Genomic DNA, 21360 nt, shown 5'->3' with positions numbered 1-21360 from the left:
CCTGAAGGGGCTCCAGGAGAGCTGGAGAGGGACTGGGGACAAGGGATGGAGGGACAGGAGCCAGGGAATGGCTCCCACTGCCAGAGGGCAGGGATGGCTGGGAGATTGGGAATTGGGAATTCCTGGCTGGGCTGGAATTCCCAGAGCAGCTGTGGCTGCCCCTGGATCCCTGGCAGTGCCCAAGGCCAGGCTGGAGCAGCCTGGGACAGTGGGAGGTGTCCCTGCCATGGAACTGGATGAATTTTAATGTCCCTTCCAACCCAAACCAGTGTGGGATTCTCCAAAACCTGTTGTTAAAGGTGCAAGAAAGCACAAATTGTGAATTTCATCTGCAGGGAAAGGCCTGAACATTTCTGAGGAAGGAAGGATTGAACAATTAAAGGCAGTGGATTGCTGGTTAAATTCCATTTATTTAATGGAAGGGTTTCTATGCAGGGAAATTGCAATGTTATCATATAATTAAAGATAATGCACGAGGTCTGAGTGGGTGAGGCAGGGTCAGGAAGGTTTGGGAGTATTGGACTACACAGGAATGTGGATTCCATCCAGAGAGCCCCTGCTTTTAAAAATAGATCAAATGGAACAGCAGCAGTGGCTGCAATACCTGCACAGCTGTGAGCACTTTAGTGGGGAAAAAAAAATGTACAAAATACAAGTAAAGATGCTGAGAATGAGAACTAAATGTTTTCTTGGAGTTCACTGGAGCATCCTGAGGTTTATCCACATGTACATATTAAAACTTTCAGGAAATAACCAGTACAACATGAACCTTACAGAGAAAACTACTTTCCCTGCCCTAGTTTTTCACATAGAAAAAAAAAAGGGTTTTCCGAACCCAAACACAGACTTTGATAATTATTCCCCCAAAACATTTGGTTTTCCAAATGGTGCAGATTCCCATTTTAGAACAAATGAAAACATGCAAAGGTCTACCCTGGAAGGGAAGAGTGACAACAACACAAACCAACCCCTCAATAAGGCAGAGGCATAAATAACCTCTCTCAGCTCTGATTGTCTTTTAAATGGAAAATTCTTCCTTCTGAGGGTCAAAAAAATCCCCAAACTTTGGAAGGGAAAATGAAAAGGGAAGAGAACTGCCTTCATTTTCAAAGACTCCATAAATGAGACACTTAATTTGTGTGGGCTAACAAAGCACTTCCAAGAATTCTCTATTGATACTGCTTGAAAACAGAGATTATATATGTATATATTATATATGTATAGAAAGATATGTATTATAAAGCTTTGCAGAATGAGCCCTTTCCCAGCAGATCCTGATTTGACTGAAAGAAGAAAATGAATTACAAACACTGAGCAAACTTTGTATTTAAATCAGTTTTAAGTGTGCTGCACCAGAGCATCACCTGGGCCTCAGCATCCTAAGAACAGTGGAGGTTGTGCTCCTCAAATTCCCACCTCCTAAGAGCCATCCAAAGTTCAGATTTCAGAATTAAGGAGCTTATCTATGAATTTATCCCTGCCCTTGCTCCAGAGCATTTTACAGGCTTCACTTTGAAAAGCCCCAGCTCGAGTTGGTGCCTCCAGAAGTTCAAAACTGAAGCTGCAGCCTCATTTTGGACCTCTCTGCTAAAGCAAAGAAAAGCAAATATGTAAATTCCCAGTGAATTCAAGTGCCCCATTAGGAGCTCAATTATATTCTGAAATGATGTCTTAATTGGTTTGCTCATAGATGTGCTGTACTGCTAACCAAAAATCTACTGCCATAATCAGCACTAAATTTCAGATATTGCCACACATTAAATTAACAGCAGATAATGAGTGGGAAAATTAGCTCTATTTCCATAATAAAAAAAAAAAAAAAAAAGTCCCATATTACCTACGGTGTTTATAGGGAGTTAGTTTCAAAATAGGAAAAAATGATCCATAAACAAAACTCTCCTGAATATCCTCACATTTACTTGGATCATTTATTGATAATAAATAATACAAGCAGAGAAAATAAATGGCACAGGACACATCAGATTTGTGCTTTCAATATTTAATTTAAAGAAGTCATACTGTTTTACCCTTTTTTCACCTAATTTTTGTCTTTTTGAACATCCTCAATTACTCTTTAGATTTTAAGGCAGTGCTGCTTCTCATCAGTACCACAAAAATATTGTAACTGATCTGCAGGTCAAAACACTCATGAGAAAAGAAGAATAAAGAAAAACATTAAGTGCAGGAAAAAAAAAAGAGAAGCTAAGGAAGGACAGATATTCCTGTAACTAAAAAGAGGAGAAGAAATGGAGCTCTTTCCATGGGTATTTATTCTTTTTCACTTCAGAATAAATAAAAATTATTATTAAAAAAGGGGTTAAAACTCGGCAGAGCGGTCAGACTCGCAAACTTCAGCTGCTGTTGAGTTTTGGAGGTGAACAACAAATTCATTACTTCGAGACAAAGGCATAATGTGGATTATTTGAGTTACCTTTGCTGGCTGAAGGAAAGAGATTTCAGAGATCTTGTCTGTAAATGATATAATCTTCAACAGTGCTGCCTCCAGCGACCACCATCGTCAACAAGGATCTGCAGAACAACACCAGAGCAGGAAATCAGCCAGGAGAGCTAAACACTGCTTCATTTTTTTATTCCAAAGGCACAATTTCATGCAACACGTGAGTTTAGGAGCTGCTGTTAAAAATAAACAGTCACTACATGGGAAGGGATTGATCTGCTTGAGGAATATGAGAATTCTGCATTAGTATATTTAAAAATATATCTAACTTGGGGAATTCACTGTTATACCAAAATAACAACAGCAAGGGTCCCATGAGTTAAAATTTCAATTAAATAAAATTACAAATTAGTATTGAAATGTGACATATTATAAGCACTAATAGATTATGAAAAGTTAAACCACCTCCCTAGGCTGAAATTAAAGGTAACTTTAAGACAAGGTCACTGTAAATGCCAGTTAGGAGTTTAAAAAATAAAATTATTCAACAATATAACCCCAGGGCATCATTTGTTAGTGCTGCTTTCATCTCTCTGTAGCTATGGAAAGATAAATATAAAAAATTCAATCACTAGAAAACTCATCAGGCCTAAAAGTTTTTGTCTCATAAACAATTTTTGGTTTTTACTCAGTCAGTTCCACTTGGTTTAGACTTTCTAAGAGCATGGAGGAACCCAAGTCTAAGCAAAGGAAAAGCCTCCTGAGAAAAAAAAGTCCTTTCAAACCAACTTCTCCCACAAACCAGCAAGTTATGGAATCCCTACATGGACACTGCTCTTTCTAGAGCTTCCAAAAATGTCAAATCCTCGTGGAGGAAATAACTCCCATCAGTGCCTGGAACAGAACTGCCCACGATTCTGTTCCCTCTCTTTCTCATGGAGACCTGAGAAAGGAACTGGCTGTCCCTGCACCTCCAGGCCTGCCCAGCTGAGGATGGACGGGTCAGCCTGGGGAAAACATTCCAGACACCACATGAGCCACGGAACTCCTAAAAAGCTGCTGGAAGCAACCCACAGATTGGTGAGGAACGTCCAGATATGGTTCAAGGTGGGGTGGAGGGGCAGGAGAGGAATGGAAAAATGCTTTTTTCATAATTGAAGGCTCGAGGAAGACCTGGAAGTCACAGAAGTTTCTGTGAAACAGGAGGAGAAGAAGATCTGGTGATGAGCTCAGCATCACTGAAGAACCCAATCCAGGACACCAAAGGTTGGTGAGGTCCAAGAAGGCCTGGAGGTGGCACTCAGGGCTCTGGTGACAAGGTGGGGATGGCCACAGCTTGGACTCCATGACCTTGGAGGGCTTTTCCAGCCCCAAAACCACTAAACCCAACCCAATCACCTTTAAATCCACGCCTTGTGCAGCCAAAACCTACAGCCCCTTAGAATCAGGGGTAGTTAAGGTTGGGAAAAGCCTCTGAGATCACCAAGTTCAACCAGCACTTTTTGACAGCTCTGTTTCCTTTATTTGGTCTCTAACCCAACCCTAATCCAAACCCTAAACCCAACCCAACAAAGTCCAAGGAATAAACTGGTACAGAAGCCTAGGCAGGATCCAACAACTGATTCCTTTAATGAGTTCAGCACACAAGCTTGGATCAGTGGCTCCAAAGAGGAAATCCCACCTGCAAGAAGCTGGGAAACGGATTGAGAATTGGAGTGAAAAATGGCATTTTAAAGGGAGAACACATAATATGGAGCAACTCTGGGATGATGATGAAATATTTCATTGTGCCATTTTAAACAGATTTTGTTTGGAGTCTCCAAAGTGGTTCTGAGTCTCCCCTTAAAGTGACTTGGTTCACATAATGTGGTGCTGAGGTTTTCTATCAACCAAACTTCAGATTTCCCATTCAGTCCTTAATCTCCCCAGATTTTTTTCAGTGCCATGAAAAGATCTGTATTTTATTTTTTTTTTTTGCCTGACAAGTAAATCATTCTCACGTTGCCTTTTGTGTTAATAGATGATATTTTCTATTTTCTTTGTGAACTGCACAGCCACAATCCAGATATTTAAACTCTGCTCCCACTGCAGATGTTATTTCTGATCAGATTTAATCATCACTCTCAAACAGAACAACTGCAATAATTGTAAGGCTATCATTAATTTTGTTCTCAAAACCTCTAAGCCTTCTCCAAGGGCTTGGAGCAGCACAGCTCTGGGAAGAAATTTCTTCTGTGTTTAACCACATCTTTCAAGGGAATCTGCTGAATTTCTTGGGACCTGTTAATTTTGCTGAATGGCACCCGAGAGCTTAATTTTTTCTAAATATGATTTTATGATCATCACCCTAAGACCAGGAGGAGTCACTACGACCTCACCTCCAATTAATGGGAATTTTTGGATGAAATGAAATGTTTTCTGTGATTTACGGCGTCGATTCCTCTAAGACATTTGATACACAAAGGAGACAGAGAACCCCAGGATGGGTTGGGTTGGAAGGGACCTTAAAGCCCATCCAGTGCCACCCCTGCCATGGGCAGGGACACCTTCCTTCATCCCAGGTTGTTCCAAGCCCCACCCAACAGATCCCTGTGGATCCTGAACAACCTTTCCTGGTCACCACAGCCCAGCAGTGCCTGGAGTTCTTCTGTGCTGCTCTTCAGGTGCTCCCCGTTCTTCTTTTTTAAATTCTTCTCTTTTTCTTCTGTTCTCCAGCACTTTATTTTGAATGTTGTTCCTCTAAATATCCCAGAGTATGAAGAGTTGGTTCTACAGGATTCTGCATCCTAGTCTGGTGCCAACCCACCAAACATATGTCTCTGCTCAAATGGAAGAATCTGTTTTGATTCCTCTTTTTTTTTTTTTCAAATTTCTTCCTGGACTGGGGACAAAACATTTCTTTAGATACAACTCAACATTTATTATCTTCTGAGATACGGAATTTCCTATAAATTTTTTGTTCATTTATTCCCATGCAACAACTTTGAAGAAGCTGAACTGTCTGAATACGTGACAGGAATTATTTAAATGTTCAAAAATTCATTACTAAATCAAAAATCAAATTAACTTAGAAATTCCTGACTGGGAGGGAGGTGAAGCCCTGGAATGGATTTCCCAGAGAGGTTCTGGCTGCCCCTGGATCCCTGGCAGTGCCCAAGGCCAGGCTGGATGGGGCTTGGAGCAGCCTGGGACAGTGGAAGGTGTCCCTGCCCATGGCAGGGGTGGCACTGGATGGGCTTTGAGGTCCTTCCCAACCCAACCCATTCCAGGATTCCATGATAATTCTTCAGTCTCACTGGTGACAAACATGCCTGAGCTTCCTAGAGACGTTTAGGAATAAAAAGAAACCCATCAGCTCAGAGAGGTGCAAAATCTCCCATCATTTTCTGGTAGATAAGGGAATATTTGGGATGCACCACCACAGAAACACTCCAAAGCCTCTGCAATTTCCATCAGTCGTTGCCTCTGGGAGGTGTTTTTCTTGTTTGTGAGAAAAAAAATCCTTCCAGTCACATGAAAATTATTCCACAGCAAGATAAATGCACGCAGGAAACAGCAGAAATTTTCGATGCATAACACAATAGCTGCACACAGAGTTAGGAAAGGATTTCCTTTTTTTTTTTTTTTTTTTTTCTTTGTAGTGGCAAAGGTAAAGGAGCAGCAGATTGGGAAAACACTGAAGGGATCTTTGTGTTTCACACCTGAGGGTGCAGTGCAGGAGCAGGAAAATGCAGGAATGAGCAGGGCTGGATTCTCCTCGGAGCTCAGAATCCAGCTCAGTTCCAAAGGCCACGTCTGGAGAGGAACGAGCAGGAAAACACGAGTGTTTTCCTTTTTTTATTGCACAGAAACGCTGAAAAGACTGCCTCAGACTTTCCTTTAAATTAATAGTTTGAAGTGAGAAATAAACAAAGAGGGTCAGATTGTTTTAGTCAGAGATGAGCGAGGACTAATGGGATCACATGACAGATGAGTCTACTCCAAGACTGTCCTGAGGAAGAATTCCATCCTGCTTTTAACAGCTATTCACCATTTTACTGACACCCAGAGAACAGAATTTTCTCATTACCACCAGAAAACAAGAGGATATTTTAACTGAAAGTAGGAGAGCCTCACTAATTTTATAAATTTCATGGTATTTGGGTGAAGGGCAGTTTTGGGGATGCTGTGCTGTGCTGTATATATTCATATATTTAAGTCTAACTCACATATATATTTAAATATTATAACTATATAAGAATATAGAATAAAAAAAATTGTGTTTTCTCCATGTAAATAGGGAACAAATACTTTATTTTTTGCTACAGGCAAACTGCTGGCAAAATCCTAGCACTACCAAAATTTAATATATAAATTTCATATTTAAGTCTAACTCACATGTTATATTTAAATATTATAACTATATAAGTATATAGAATAAAAAAATGTGTTGTCTCCATGTAAACAGACAACAAATACTTTTTTTTTTTACTACAGGCAAAATGCTGGCAAAATCCCAGCACTATCAAAATTTAATATATAAATTTCATATTTAAGTCTAACTCACATATTATACATAAGTATTATATGTACGTAAGTATACAGAATACAAAAATGTGTTTTCTCTATGTATATAAAGACTAGATACTTCATTTTTTAAATTTTTTTACTACTGGCAAAATCCCAGCCCGACCAAAATTTAAAATATAAATTTAATATTTAAGTCTAACTCACATATTATATTTAAGTATTATATGCACATAAGTATATAGAATAAAAAAAATTGTGTTTTCTCCATGTAAATAGGGAACAAATACTTTATTTTTTGCTACAGGCAAACTGCTGGCAAAATCCTAGCACTACCAAAATTTAATATATAAATTTCATATTTAAGTCTAACTCACATATTATACATAAGTATTATATGTACGTAAGTATATAGAATAAAAAAATGTGTTTTCTCTATGTATATAAACAATAGATACTTTATTTTTTACTACAGGCAAAATGCTGGCAAAATCCCAGCGTTACCAAAATTTAATATATAAATTTCATATTTAAGTCTAACTCACATGTTATATTTAAATATTATAACTATATAAGAATATAGAATAAAAAAATGTGCTGTCTCCATGTAAACAGACAACAAATACTTTATTTTTCACTACAGGCAAAATGCTGGCAAAATCCTAGCACTATCAAAATTTAATATATAAATTTCATATTTAAGTCTAACTCACATATTATACTTAAGTATTATATGTACATAAGTATACAGAATAAAAAAATGTGTTTTCTCTATGTATATAAACAATAGATACTTTATTTTTTTTTATTTTTTACTACTGGCAAAATCCCAGCCCTACCAAAATTTAATATATAAATTTAATATTTAAGTCTAACTCACATATTATACATAAGTATTATATGTACGTAAGTATATAGAATAAAAAAATGTGTTTTCTCTATGTATATAAACAATAGATACTTTATTTTTTACTACAGGCAAAATGCTGGCAAAATCCCAGTGTTACCAAAATTTAATATATAAATTTCATATTTAAGTCTAACTCACATATTATATGTAAGTATTATATGCACATAAGTATATAGAATTTTATGTTTATACATAAGTATAAACACTTTTAAAAAGTGTTTTCTCATGTATATAGAAAACACATACTTTATTTTCTATTATAGGCAAAATCCCAGCCTTACCAGAATTTAATATATAAATTTAATATTTAAGTCTAACTCATATAATATACATAAGTATTATATGTACTATATAAGTATTTAGAATAAAAAAATGTGTTTCCTCTCTATGTATAAACAGTAGATACTTTATTTTTTACTACAGGCAGAATCCCAGCGCTACCAAAATTTCTGAGAACCAAAATATTTCTGGAAGAAATAAATCCCCCAGCATTCAACAAGACACAAACTCCATTAGAAATAAATCCCATTTATCTTCCAAACACGAATATCTGCATTTTCTTCCTTTCTGCATGACTTCGAAAGGCTTTTTTAGCAGCTCATCTCTCTTCAGGGCTGAGCAGAGGAAGGAGCACGGAAGAGGCCACGGGCTGGGAGAGCTGGGGGTGAAGAAGGGAGAAGGGAAGGATCCAGGCAGAGCTCAGAGCCCTGGGAATGTTCCCCTGGAGAAGGGAAGGTTCCAGGCAGAGCTCAGAGCCCTGGGAATGTTCCCTGGAGAAGGGAAGGCTCCAGGCAGAGCTCAGAGCCCTGGGAATGTTCCCCTGGAGAAGGGAAGGTTCCAGGCAGAGCTCAGAGCCCTGGGAATGTTCCCCTGGAGAAGGGAAGGCTCCAGGCAGAGCTCAGAGCCCTGGGAATGTTCCCCTGGAGAAGGGAAGGATCCAGGCAGAGCTCAGAGCCCTGGGAATGTTCCCTGGAGAAGGGAAGGCTCCAGGCAGAGCTCAGAGCCCTGGGAATGTTCCCCTGGAGAAGGGAAGGATCCAGGCAGAGCTCAGAGCAATCCCTGGGAATGTTCCCCTGGAGAAGGGAAGGCTCCAGGCAGAGCTCAGAGCCCCTTGCAGGGCCTGAAGGGGCTCCAGGAGAGCTGGAGAGGGACTGGGGACAAGGGATGGAGGGACAGGAGCCAGGGAATGGCTCCCACTGGGAAAGAGGAGATCTGGGCGGGATATTGGGAAGGAATTCCTGGGCTGAGCTCACTTCCAAGAGAATTTAGAGATGGGAAGAATCCCTCATTCATGGAAATTGAGCAGGGAAAAGTAAGCTCAGTGCCACGCTAAGAAAATTATCATCCCCGGCAAACTAGGTCACAGGAGTGAGTAGTTTACTAAATATAAACTTTCTTTGTAGTCAGGCAACCACTGTCAGAGTAATGAGATTTACTCATATTCCACCCAAGTGCTCTCTGCATTCAGACTCATTAAAATAACCACCAAGTGACCACTCACACGTCCCTCACCTCGCCGGTGACGCAGCAGCAAACCCAACAATCTCAAAAAAAAAAAAAAAAGGATTTTGGCTTTTTATGATTTCTAGGTATAAAAAAAAAAAACCCTTTGCATCTTCACTGCTGTTCACCCAAACATCTCCTGTATCCAAAAATACCCTCCCAAGAGTAATTCCCTTCCCAAGTCACGTGGAGGTGACAGAGCCTTACTCCACTCCCACAAAACCGTGGTGGCACAGGGAGTTTGAGTGACCTCCTCAAATCCCTGCTATGCTGGTGACACAGTTGGAAGGGAAACACAAAACTCCTGTCAGCTCCAACCCTGTGAAGAGCCAGGCTTCTCCCAAAAATGTGAAACCCAGAAAAATGAATGGAAGGGTAAGAACACTCCCTGTTGTTTATTTTTTTTGTGTGTGTTTGAGGAAGAAAAGAGAATAATATTTTTGCAGCCATGCTAGTATCAGCGTGTTTATAGCAGGATGTTCTTCCTCTGCTGTTTGGATGGTTCCAAAAATATTCCTCTCTGGTTTGTGGCAGTGGCTGTCACCCTGACAGTGTTTGCTGCCTCCAGGGCAGGCTGTGTCTGTAACAAATCTGCACAGGCAACTGATGCCACACTCCCATTTTGCTAAACTTAGAGCTAAAAACTGAAGGGGATGAATTAAACAACTGTGGAAACAAAGCTTTCATTTCTGGATGGTTATTTCCCAGCAGTGCTCGCATTTAAAAGCTGCAAAGATGGTGCAAGTTGGGCTAAAAGTTCTGTTTTTGGTGGGTTTTGAGACAACTGCACACTGACATTTACTATTATAAAATAATTAATGCTCCTGTGCTTTCAAATACTGGGTACCAGGAATGATGACATGGAATCAAAACCTGAAAAGAGGACACTTCTCTGCAGATAAAACACTGACATCTCTTCAGAGACTTCCTTTTAAAAAGGAAAAAAATGGCAGTGTTGAGCCTCAGTTGTTTGAAGAAATATTCCTCTCCTCCAAAATGAAATTAGAAACATTCAGAAGCCCAAAATGTTGTAAATTTATGAAAGTATCAATCTGTGGTTACGCAGCCAAAGAAAAAAATGCATCTCTTCAGATACATCTCTTGGTTTATTTTCTGGCTTCTTCCAAGGACAGAAAAGGCAATCAAATGCAACAGAAAAATTGTGTTAATTGGCTGATCTTATGACAATTTCCATTCAACAGTATTTTCCTGTTCTTTTCACTGAATTATAATTATTCAGCACAAAATGCAGAGTTTTATACCACGTTTCAAGCAGTTTCTGCCTGGTTTTGGGCACTGCCATGGCTGGGGCTGCCCTGGCTCTGCACTGCTCCCTTCTCTTCTGGATATTTTAATTTATTTAACAGCTATCAATGTTTAAACAATAAATTTTGGTGTCATTGGAAGGGTTTCTATGAAATCACAAATATCTTGTTTATTTTAAAGGAAAGAATCCTGAAAGTAAGTCTAGAAAAGTACTTCTCTGTAATCTGAGAGTAATAATTAACAGGTTTCAGGGTTTTTTTCTGCATTTTAATTTCAATATTCATCTAAGGATTGTGTCTAATTTCCCAGACCAAGAAATGTTTTTTGGTCTGTATTTTAACACCTGCAGTTTTACAAAGGATTTCTCTTTTGATGGAACTCCTGGAAACAAATTAATTCATAAGTGCCTCCAAATCCCCCAAGATTTAACAGAGGAATACTTCTTTATATATCAGGGCATGTTCAGCATCAAACTGAAATCCAGGAAAAGACTTAATGTAAAATTAAGATGTTTTTAATCCATGTATCCCACTTTTCCAGGCCTACATTCACCCAGACCTATTACTTCACCTGCTTCCCCTTCATCCTCATTTCCTAAGGAGCATCCACTGAATATTTAAGTTTAAAGTATGGGTCACATTTAATATTTTTTTCCTTCTCCATTAACATCAGATTTATAGCACTGCCATAATTACAATGCTTTTAAAACAAGCCCGTACACAAATATCAAATTCTGATTGATTGGAATCAGGAACAAGGAATATAATCTTCCAAAACTTCATTCCTTCCTTTGGCCAAACTTAGATCAGCTGCTCTTTAGCTGATGATTTAAGAGCATCCACAAATGACATCAGGAGCACTTTAGTTACACCAATCTAATTTAATAAAAAATACCTTGAGAGATGATTGTGTTACTAGCAGAAAGGAATTTATCTCCCTTTTCAGCTGCGTGTGCAGCTCATACAGATCAGCCCCTGCAAATCACTCCTGGAAACTTCACAACACCCCTTAAATGTAATAATGGACTTTTTCTTAATAGCAAATTTATTTGAAGCCATGCCTGTATTCCTTCCTTGTGAAATAAAGATAAAATCCTATTCCCTCACAGCTCACTGTGCTGCCTGCTGGAAAAGCAGAGGGTTTAGGCATATTAAAGAAAAAGTCTTAATTTTTTTATTAAAATAAGGAAAAACATTATTCTGGGTGGACTTCATGATTTTTTTTCTCAGCAATCTGTGCTTTCCAAAGCTCAGGAAGCCACAAGGATTCCCACTGGCACAAATCCCTGGTTTAGGCACATTCAGTCAAAGCTCTGCCTTTACTCAGCCATTCTTTCTGATATTCCTGCCCTTATCAGTTTTGTCTCCATCATTACACTTTCCATCTTATCTTTACTAAAAAGAAAACCTTCCAGGGAAACTGCCTGCTCCTCTGGGGGCTGGGAGAGGCACCACTATCACCCCAGACATCTCCACAACAGCCACATGGACAATTAAACCAGCAGCAGATAACAGCAGAATTCCTTCCTGCCTGGCTGAAATGAGGGTTGGAATTTTTCTGGGAGAGAAAATGATCTTGTTAATTTTTCTAGCCATTTCCCTGCAGAGCCACAATTGTCACATCCCTGTTTGTGTCACCAGGAGGAACCACCAGGGCTGTGCTGGCTTCACTCCCTCAGGATCCCCATGGATCAGAGGATTTGTTTGATTTTTGCCTCTCTCCAGTTTGCCTCTTCCCAGCCCTACTGTGGAAAAGCTGCTTGGATCATGCTGGGTCATGGAATTAATGGATAACACAGGCTGCTCTCCAAGAAAAGGAAATTTGGAGTGTCTGTGTTGCCATAAAACCTCTCGGGACAGCAAGGAGGAGTTTGAGCCCAAAGATAAAATTGTGGTTTAAGTTTAAAAGTTTCTTCAAAGTACTTCATGTTTCAAAATCTTTTACTTTCTATTGGTTATTTGGGATAGGTAGAAGACTGGAAATACAGATGTGGGAAAAAGAAAAATGCAAAGGTCTAAGCAAAACAAACAACTCCCCCCAAAACCTGAACCTATTGGAGGAGATTTTGTAGAATCCATCTAAATCATCCCTCCCAATAAAAACACACAAAAATCTCTTTTAGCTGCTCTGTTTCTTTAGCCCACAGAGACACCACCACAGAAAGAGGAGGTGTGGAGAGGAAATAAATGGGCAAGAGGAAGTGGGCAGAACTCTGTCCAACAGTTTGGCTGCTGGAGAAAAAGGCAAATTATCCTTTTCAGGGAGGTGTCGCCAGTTTAATTCATCAGTTTAAACCACCAAAGCAATTTTGATCTGCAAGGATTTTATGCCACCGGAGATAATACCAGAAGTTTTGAAGGAAAGACATCGAAAGCTTAGCCAAGGATAATGATATTGTTCAAAACTTTCAACTATTTAACCCATTTAAAAGTTTAAGTTTGGGTGGTTTTTTTGTCACCCCGTAAATATACACACTCCTTTTGCTCTTATAGAATGGTTCTAATCTCAAATTAAATAGTCAATTAAATAGTCAATTAAATAGTCAACTCCACATGCAGGTCCTTCTTGTGGTAAATAAAGCAACAGCATTTACAGGCATTAAAAGCAAACTAAAAAAGCAGAACACTCCTATAAAAGCTTAATTTCTTCCCATCTTCCTCTCTTCATCTCAACCTCAGCTTAGTTTTTACTCTTATGTTTTTCAACTCACCTAAAACTAAATCCTGAACTACTCCAATCTCTCTGTTCCTACCAAGTCCCACTGAAATCAGTGAAGGAAATTCTTCGCTACAAAAGAAATTTCTTCACTATAAATAGAACTCTTTGCCACGGAGAATTAAACAGCAGAACTCTTTACTATGGAAAATCAATCCTTCCCTGGGAGGGTGGGCAGGCCCTGGCACAGCTGTGGCTGCCCCTGGATCCCTGGCAGTGCCCAAGGCCAGGCTGGACAGGGCTTGGAGCACCTGGGACAGTGGGAGGTGTCCATGGAATGGGGTGGGCTTTAAGCTCCCTGCCAGGACCCTGTGGAACACCCAGCCCCAGTGCCTGGAGCTGCTCCAGGTGTCCAACACGCCCAGATCCCCACGGCCCAGCCGGCGCCTCCGGCTCGCTGGAGCTCCGTGGCATCACCACAGCAATCCCAGGGATGCTGAGATCCACAGCCATGCCTCAACAATTTAATGCATTCTTTTGTATATCCAGATGAGATTCTTTTACACTGAGTGGTTAAGCTGAAGGAAAGAAACAGGAAAAAATGAAAAAGCAAACAAACAAAAAAAAAAAAAAGAAAAAAAAAGAAAAAAAGAAGGGCCTTTGTCTCAAAACAGTTTTTAACTTGCTTTCTTTGGAAGAATCATGTAAAAAGCCACGAGTGTTGCTGAATGCTCTTCCTTGACATTTAGTCTTAATCTTCTCTTTCTCCATTTCACTCTTTATTTCCAGCTCTCCAGCCTGAGCATTTCCCCGTTATCTTCCCTTGTTTACAGTGTCAGATCCACGGAGGCTGTTAAACCTTGTCCTGCAATTCCCCTCTCTTCCTCTTTCCATGCCATTATTCCTTAAGAGACCGGACAAAGGCACATTCAGGTGTCTTTGATAAATAAGGCAAAGCAGCATTTTAGCCCTGAAGTAGGAATCCTAAATCATGTGGCTGGAATCCCTTGGAGTGAGTGTCCATGCAGACATGGCCATAAGTCATAAACCAGTTACATCCTTCCAGGGCATTGCACCGAGCTCCTAAAATGGGATTTTTGTGTCCAGCACTCACCCTGTGATCTATGAGCCTCTGGTACTGAAATTGTGAGAAAAGCCAGGTATTTCCTGAAATCTCTGATTTTGGTAGCCTGTCTACAGCAAATAATGAAAGCAGGAATACACACTAAATAATCAAATACAAAAATACACATTGGATATCAGCAGGACAAAAATCTCATAGCAAAATGCTCTTCACAGAAAGTCCAAAATGGTTTTTGCTGTGTAAAGTTAATATAGAATTATATGGTTTTATAGGAAATCAAGCTAGATAAATGTTTATGTGTTTGCAGATAATCCTGCCATCCAAAACCAGTGTGATGGCAAGAAATCCAATGGTTAAATGGAGGAAAAAAATAATTAACACAGAGTAAATGTAACTTTATAATCGATCAGAAACTGATCCCAGATTGCTGCATTTTCACATTCACTCCTGTTCCAGCCCTGCACCTCACCCCTCCCAGCACTCACACCACCAGGAGCTGAGCCTCACACCTGATTTCTTGCTGTACTAATTATAACCTGAATTAACTTTTGCTAACACACCGAGGCCAAAAGGCAGGACAGAGGTGGGGCCCTGGAAATCCTGGAGTGCTCCCAGGCCAGAGAGACCCCCCTGTGCTGACCTAGGGCAGGATTCCTGCCCTACAGCCTCGTGACTCCTTTATTCCACAGAAAATCTCCATTTCCTATGGTTGGGATCACAAAATGCACCAGCTGGAAAGGAGCTCTGGAGGGCTCCAACCCAACCTCTTGCTCCAGGGAGGTCCAACTCGATCAGGATGTTCAGGCCATTATCAATCCAGTCTCACATTCCTACAAAGACACAGATTTTACAACTTCTCCAGAGTTTTTATTTTCCTTGTACCTAACTGGAATCTCCTTTTTCCCAAGCTGTGTCCCATGCCTCTCCCTGTGCACCTCCAGGACACGTCTGTCTCTGCCTTTTCCACACCCTCCAGGAAGAAATGCACTTTTGTGATTGCCCCTCCCTGGATGACAAGCAGCTCTGTACCCTGAGTATCACTAAACCCACACCTCTGCTTCACATTCATCTTTCTGATAGAAAACGGGCCCCATTTACCATGGAAATGAAACATAAACATGCAGAAAGACTGTCCAAGAGGTGAACAGGGAAAGTTTAATAAATCTCCTGAAATCCAATCAACAGCTCCATTTAGACATTTCAACTGCTCCTTCCCCTACTCGCAGCAACTCCACCTTACCATGCAAACAATTTTCAGCCAAACTGCCAGCTCAGCAGGGGAAGATTTAAATCTGGATTTTCTTGTCCCATAACTTTTCATTTCTTGGTTGTCAAGGCCTGAGATATTCTGAATTTTGCCTACTGTAGGAGCAAGAGATACTGCCAACAAATCTTAATACCTCAGCAAGATTTTCTTTCTTTCTTTTGAAACATAAGGAAATATTTTTCAAAGCAAGTTGAGTCCTTTTAGGCAGCTGAGGTCACAGTGTCAGTTTCTTGTTGAGTCACTGCTTTCTGCTAGGAAAAGGCACAGAATTCATGGATTTCTTAGGAATTCTTTCACTTAGTATAAATAATGCTATAATTTAATCATCATAATCTTTGGGTTTAATGTGGTTAGGAGGTAAAGTGGCTTCCTGGGTTAACTTTGTGCTACCCCTTCTCTGCAACACTCATTTATTTTTAAAAGCTTTGATGACAATGGATAATTCTTGGGAGTATTTTCTACAGTTTAACAAGTTTCTAATGTAAGATTCTATCACAAAGATTCACTGAATTACTCCACAAGAATGGCACTGTTCCTTGCTGAATGGGAATTCCCCATGGAAAACAAGGGAGTCTAAAATAGCTCCAAGATGGAAATCTCTGATCTGTCTCCCTGGCTGCTCTCACCTGCCTCCCTCCACATCCCCAGCTCACACTGAACCCACTCCAGGCTCCCTGAATAAGCCACTTCAGGCTCCCTGAATCCTCCCCCAGGCTCCTTTCCCAACCTTTTCCATCAGGTATTTCCTCAGTGTCTCAAGGGCAGTGACTTGCCCAGAGTGGCTGTGGATTCCCCATCCCTGGAAGAGTCCAAGGCCAGGTTGGACAGGGCTTGGAGCAATCTGGGATAGTGGAAGGTGCCAGACACAAAGCCCAACAATATGAGACAGATTTTTATCTGAAAAATTTGAAGCCTTATTAATTAATTTTTATGACTTTTCTCCCCCTCACCTCCCTCTTCAAGCTTTGCTCTGCAGCCCTAAATCCATCTCTTCTTTCTGAGCAGAGTTTGGGCTCCTGAAATTTCTTCATCCCCCAAATTAAATCACATTAATCTTCCCCTCTGTATTCCCTCCATTGATGTGAGTTCTCCTCATCATCCCTTATTTTCTTATTTATGTCAATAAGAATCTTATAAACTAAAACTACAACTCTCTCATTTTAGCCTGGTAATAATTCCTCACATGAGGAACCTCCTGACCTCCTGCACTTCCAGTTCTCCTGTCCAAACTGATTTGATCTTCTGGCTTTCATCTTCTCTCACTGATCCAGCTGTGCCACAGGTGGAAAAGCTGAAATGTGCTCCATCCCTACTCCTGCACAGCCAGCATTTATTTCCTTCCATGGAATTGTGGGCAAGCTTGGATCAAACAGGCACTGGGCTCTCACTAAAACAGAGCAACAAACAGGAGACAATTTTCAATCTAAATTTTACAATTGCATAAGTGTAAAGAGTAAGAAAAATGTTCAACTCAAGTAAAATATTTGTGTGGCAAAACCATTCCTGTGCAAAGCTTCACTCAAAGCATGATTTGAGATGGAGTCACAATCTTTAACCTCTGTGTATTTGAACTACTAGATTTTAAATTCTGGACTGTGTCCTCAGTTAAACTCCAACAGCCTTTAAGGAAGACAAAAAATTCCCAAAACACAACAGAGAAAAGTCAACACGAAGTTTAGATCCCACAGGGACTATTTTAAACTTAATATTTCCAAGATCCCTCTTTTTTGGGTTTCCTTTGCTGAAGAAGTCACGAACTGCTGCTGCATTTGGGAAAAGAAACTCCCTTTCCATGAGCATTTAAAATCAACATGAGTAGTGAACACTAAGGCAAGGTCTGGTATACACATAAATTAGAGTCCACAATGTCTAAAGATAACAAAGAAATTATTTGCTACAACTTTTAGGGCAATTATGGGGACTAATAACTACACTATTTACTATTTTGAGTGATGATATATCTTGGAGTTGTTTAAAATACATGAATATGCAGATTGTAAATTTGTGCTTGAACTTGCAAATAAGAAAGGAAATTAATGGAAATAAAGACAATATATATTTATTGGTATTATCTGGTATATCAAAAAACAGGTAAAAAATAACTATAGTGTTGAAAAAATTGCAAAGTGTGTTCAATGTCAAGGCTTTGGGCACAAAGTGAGAGCAGAACATTAAATAAATGAGGTAACAAAGAGGCAACAAAAAAGATTATCTAGCAGGCATATTGAGTTGAGGGTAGAAACCCAAATGAGTTACAAGTCTAGACAAAGTAACTATTTAGAATATTTATAAAACGTCCAAAGACTAAAGGCAGATTCTCCGTAGGCACCAGTTATCTTAAAAATGGGCTTTTAATAAGAAGAAAGTGCAGCAAAGTGACCAAAGCAGTTCCATAAAATGCTGCAAGAACAGGTGAGGCAGGAAAGGAAACACCAGGAAAAAGGCAAACATTCCCTAAACCCAGAGCACGGAGCAGTCATTCATGTCATTCATCAGCTGCTAAAAAGCTGCTGAAAACTCAGAATTGTTCTTCAGAAGAACTGAGGAGATTCCAAACCATGAGCTCCAGGGACAAACCCCCATGGACAACAACCACACATGAAGAAGAGAGAATTTCTTTAACGAGAACATCAAGAGATGACAAAGCGCAACTTCCGCTGCCCTTCCACCGCCATTCCAAAGGAGTTACATCCTTGGAGTCACACTCCATGGAAATTCCAGCAGGAGACACCCAAAACGACGCAGCAGAGCCCCAGGAATGGCTCATGGGACAGGAGGAATTTGATCTTGTGGAGATCCTTCCACTGGGGACCCTCTGATGACACAAACGCATCAGGGCGGCCGCGATCCCACCGGAGCTACAGATTCTGTGGTTGGGATCACGCGGAGACGTCGGGGGAGCAGAGCAGGGCTTTCAGGGGAGTTCATAAATTACAGCTCCAACGAGGCTGAGCCCCACAACAGCTCATCCAACTCTGCACAAAGGGAAAACCCATCTGGGAATGGCACCTCCAGCAAGGACACTGGAGAATCTCACTCATCGACCGTTCCCAGTGTCACAGCTCAGCCTTTTCCTGCACTAAACTGTCTGAGAATTCCTGACCTAGCCAGCTCGAGAGTCTGCAGTTGTTTAGAAAAAGATGAAGATTTTCATTAAAAAAATAATCAGGATTAATAATAGCAATATTCAGCAAATATTCCTTGTTTGCTGGTGAGTTTATGGAGGATCTATCAGGAATCTCACATGGCATCATTTACTCGTGGAGGGAATAATAAAGGGAGAGAGAAGGCCAATCTATAGCCAGAGCAGATGGACTTGATCTAAACTGCACTTCACTTAAATGCAACCTCTCACACCTGCAAACATCAGAATATACTCATTTGTATCAGCACATTGTAACCCAACAGAAAAGATAATGTAATATAGGGAATTACTTCATGTCTAAAGCTTATTAAATTACAGAACTCAAAAATTAATCTAAAAATGCTTTAGTTGACCAAGAATTCTTGATTTTAGCCAATGAAAAATGTAATGAAATTAACTTAGATTTCTTCTAAGTAAATATTTGAAATCTGGCAATCTATTTGTGATTGGCAAAACCTTATTTCCATTCTGCAGGAATTCTTTTCAAAAGCTACTGAGAAACGATGTCAGTTTTCAGGATGCTGCCCTGGACGTTCTCTGTTCTGCACCACCACACCTTCAATTCCATGAACACAATATTTAGTTTAACTTCCAAATACAAATGTTTGGAATACAAAAGTTGGCAGTGAAAGGGTTGGGTTTGTTTGCTTTGTGAACTTATATCATTTTTTAAAGTATGGACAGAGCTATCAGAACATACTTAGATACCCAATACCTTTTCATAAAATCCCAGAATTGTTGGGGTTGGAAAAGAGCTTTCAGATCATCCATTGCCACCACTGCCCCATGTCCCCAAAGCCACATCCACGTGGTTTTTAAATCCAGGGATGGGGCTGGACAACCCCTTCCATGAAGGAATTTTCCTCAATATCCAACCTAAACTTTCCCTGGACCAACTCGAGGCCATTTCCTCTTGTTCCTTGGAAGCAGAGACCAACATCCACCTTTTATGAGATTGCTCCAACATTCTCTAACATTGCCACTTGTCAAATGTCACCCTGTGTGAGGAATTAAGGGCACATTGATTTTAGACAGCAAACACTGATTCAGATCTATAAAAATGGGAATGTTTATGCAGATGCATCATGTACCATTCATTTTGATATTAAACCATAATTCAAATCATTCAGCTCTATGAACCAGAGCAACCTTCATCAAAATCTCAATGTTTATTTTTTTATCTTGGAAAGGATGAGGCTAAAATTATCCCATCACAACACTATGGGTCAAAACTCAACCACTGTCCAGAACTCCCTGCTCCCCAATTAACAGTTTTATAGGAGGAAACGGAAGGACCTCAGTGGTTCAGCCTTGGAGACAGCTGGATGAAGCCCTAGGATTTTAATCACAGATTCTTCTTCTATCACTGAGTGTTTTAATTACTTTTAACAGACAGTTGAGCAGCAGAACTGAGGTGATATCTGTAGGCTAAATCTCTCTTGGCCTGCTGAGTGCTGACTGGGCTGTCTGCCCTGAGCTGGGATGGATCCTCATTCTGCGAAGGTGTATCCCAACAGGTTGGATTAAATCATCAAGGAGTCCTGGAAAATGCCCCATTTTAATTTGCCCAAGCTTGCTGGGGAGAAGCTGGAAGAAAAATTCAAGACAAGAAGGGCCAGTGACTGCACATCATTTTTTGCACATTATTTTTGCTGCTGTTGACTTTGGGTTGCAGCAGCACCTCCCCAGCAAGGATCCTGGACTCCCTGCTGGACAATGAGGAAAAGCCCAGCACCCATCACTCAACTTGTGTTCCACAACTATGGACCACATCACAGAAATGGGTGGAGTCTCTACATTTACCATGGGTAAAAATGACAACAAAAACAATCTCAATGCCACTGGTGTGTGTTTTGTTCCCCTCTCCCTTTAATTTTTGTTTTATCCCATCCTATTGGTTGAGAATTTAAGCAATAGGAAAAATCTGGTTTCAGACTTGAGGTCCATCTGAGACACCTGCAGCAGATGCCTTAAATTGGTATTGGTCCCACAATTGCTGCCTCCATGAAGAACTGATGGGGTTCTTTAAAGGGAACGTTGATTTATACATCTATCCTTTAATTACAGGAAAAAAAAAACTTTCTAAATTCTGAGGGCTGTTCCAATTCTACTCAATCTAAACAGGATCCCATTTCAATTTCCCATACTAAATTCCCACATCCCTTTTAGAGCTGCCCAATTAAAGCTGCATAGAAAGATGAGTGGCCTCAAAATGGAAGGGAAAAAACCCATTTTTAATGATGCTTTATCATCAGTGATAGATAGAACTACAAAAATAACTGTTTGGGCCACACACTTAATTGTGTAACACTTTCTACTACATATTTTCACCTGCAATAGTGTGGTTTCTTAAATCAGAAAAAAAAAAGGGTTTTTTTTCTCCTTGATTCAACTTGCTGACTATAAATACATAGAATTTCAGGATATTCTTACTTTTTCCTTTTTTAAAATCCACCACTATTCCCAAAAAAATACAATACACAACAAGAACGAGCCATCTTAGCCAAAGTCCTGAGTGCTACGTTAGAGAAGAAGTTCGGGCGCTGGAAAATTTTGAATATGGCATTAAAATCCTTAAATACAACATTAAAATCCTTAAATACAACTTTAAAATCCTGAAATTTAG

The 21360-nt window shown here is 40.0% G+C and overlaps 1 protein-coding gene across 7 annotated transcripts in view; it reads right to left on the bottom strand.

Moving 5' to 3' along the window:
• The window catches only part of MBD5 (methyl-CpG binding domain protein 5), a 121800-nt gene that overhangs the window by 74150 nt on the left and 26290 nt on the right, over window positions 1-21360 (bottom strand). For 6 of the 7 annotated variants that reach the window (XM_053947298.1, XM_053947299.1, XM_053947296.1 and 3 more), the window contains exons 2-3: window positions 16790-16976; window positions 2432-2529 (exon numbers count right to left, since the gene is read on the bottom strand). The gene's annotated coding sequence lies outside the window, so the exon portion shown is untranslated. The remainder of the gene's footprint in view (window positions 1-2431; window positions 2530-16789; window positions 16977-21360) is intronic. The other variant, XM_053947297.1, reaches the window with a different exon arrangement.

Source organism: Vidua chalybeata, chromosome 7 (genome assembly GCF_026979565.1).
Source record: "Vidua chalybeata isolate OUT-0048 chromosome 7, bVidCha1 merged haplotype, whole genome shotgun sequence".
Taxonomy (NCBI): Eukaryota; Metazoa; Chordata; class Aves; order Passeriformes; family Viduidae; genus Vidua; species Vidua chalybeata.
Note: the sequence above shows the minus strand (reverse complement) of the source record. Positions and strands in the feature narration are given on the sequence as shown.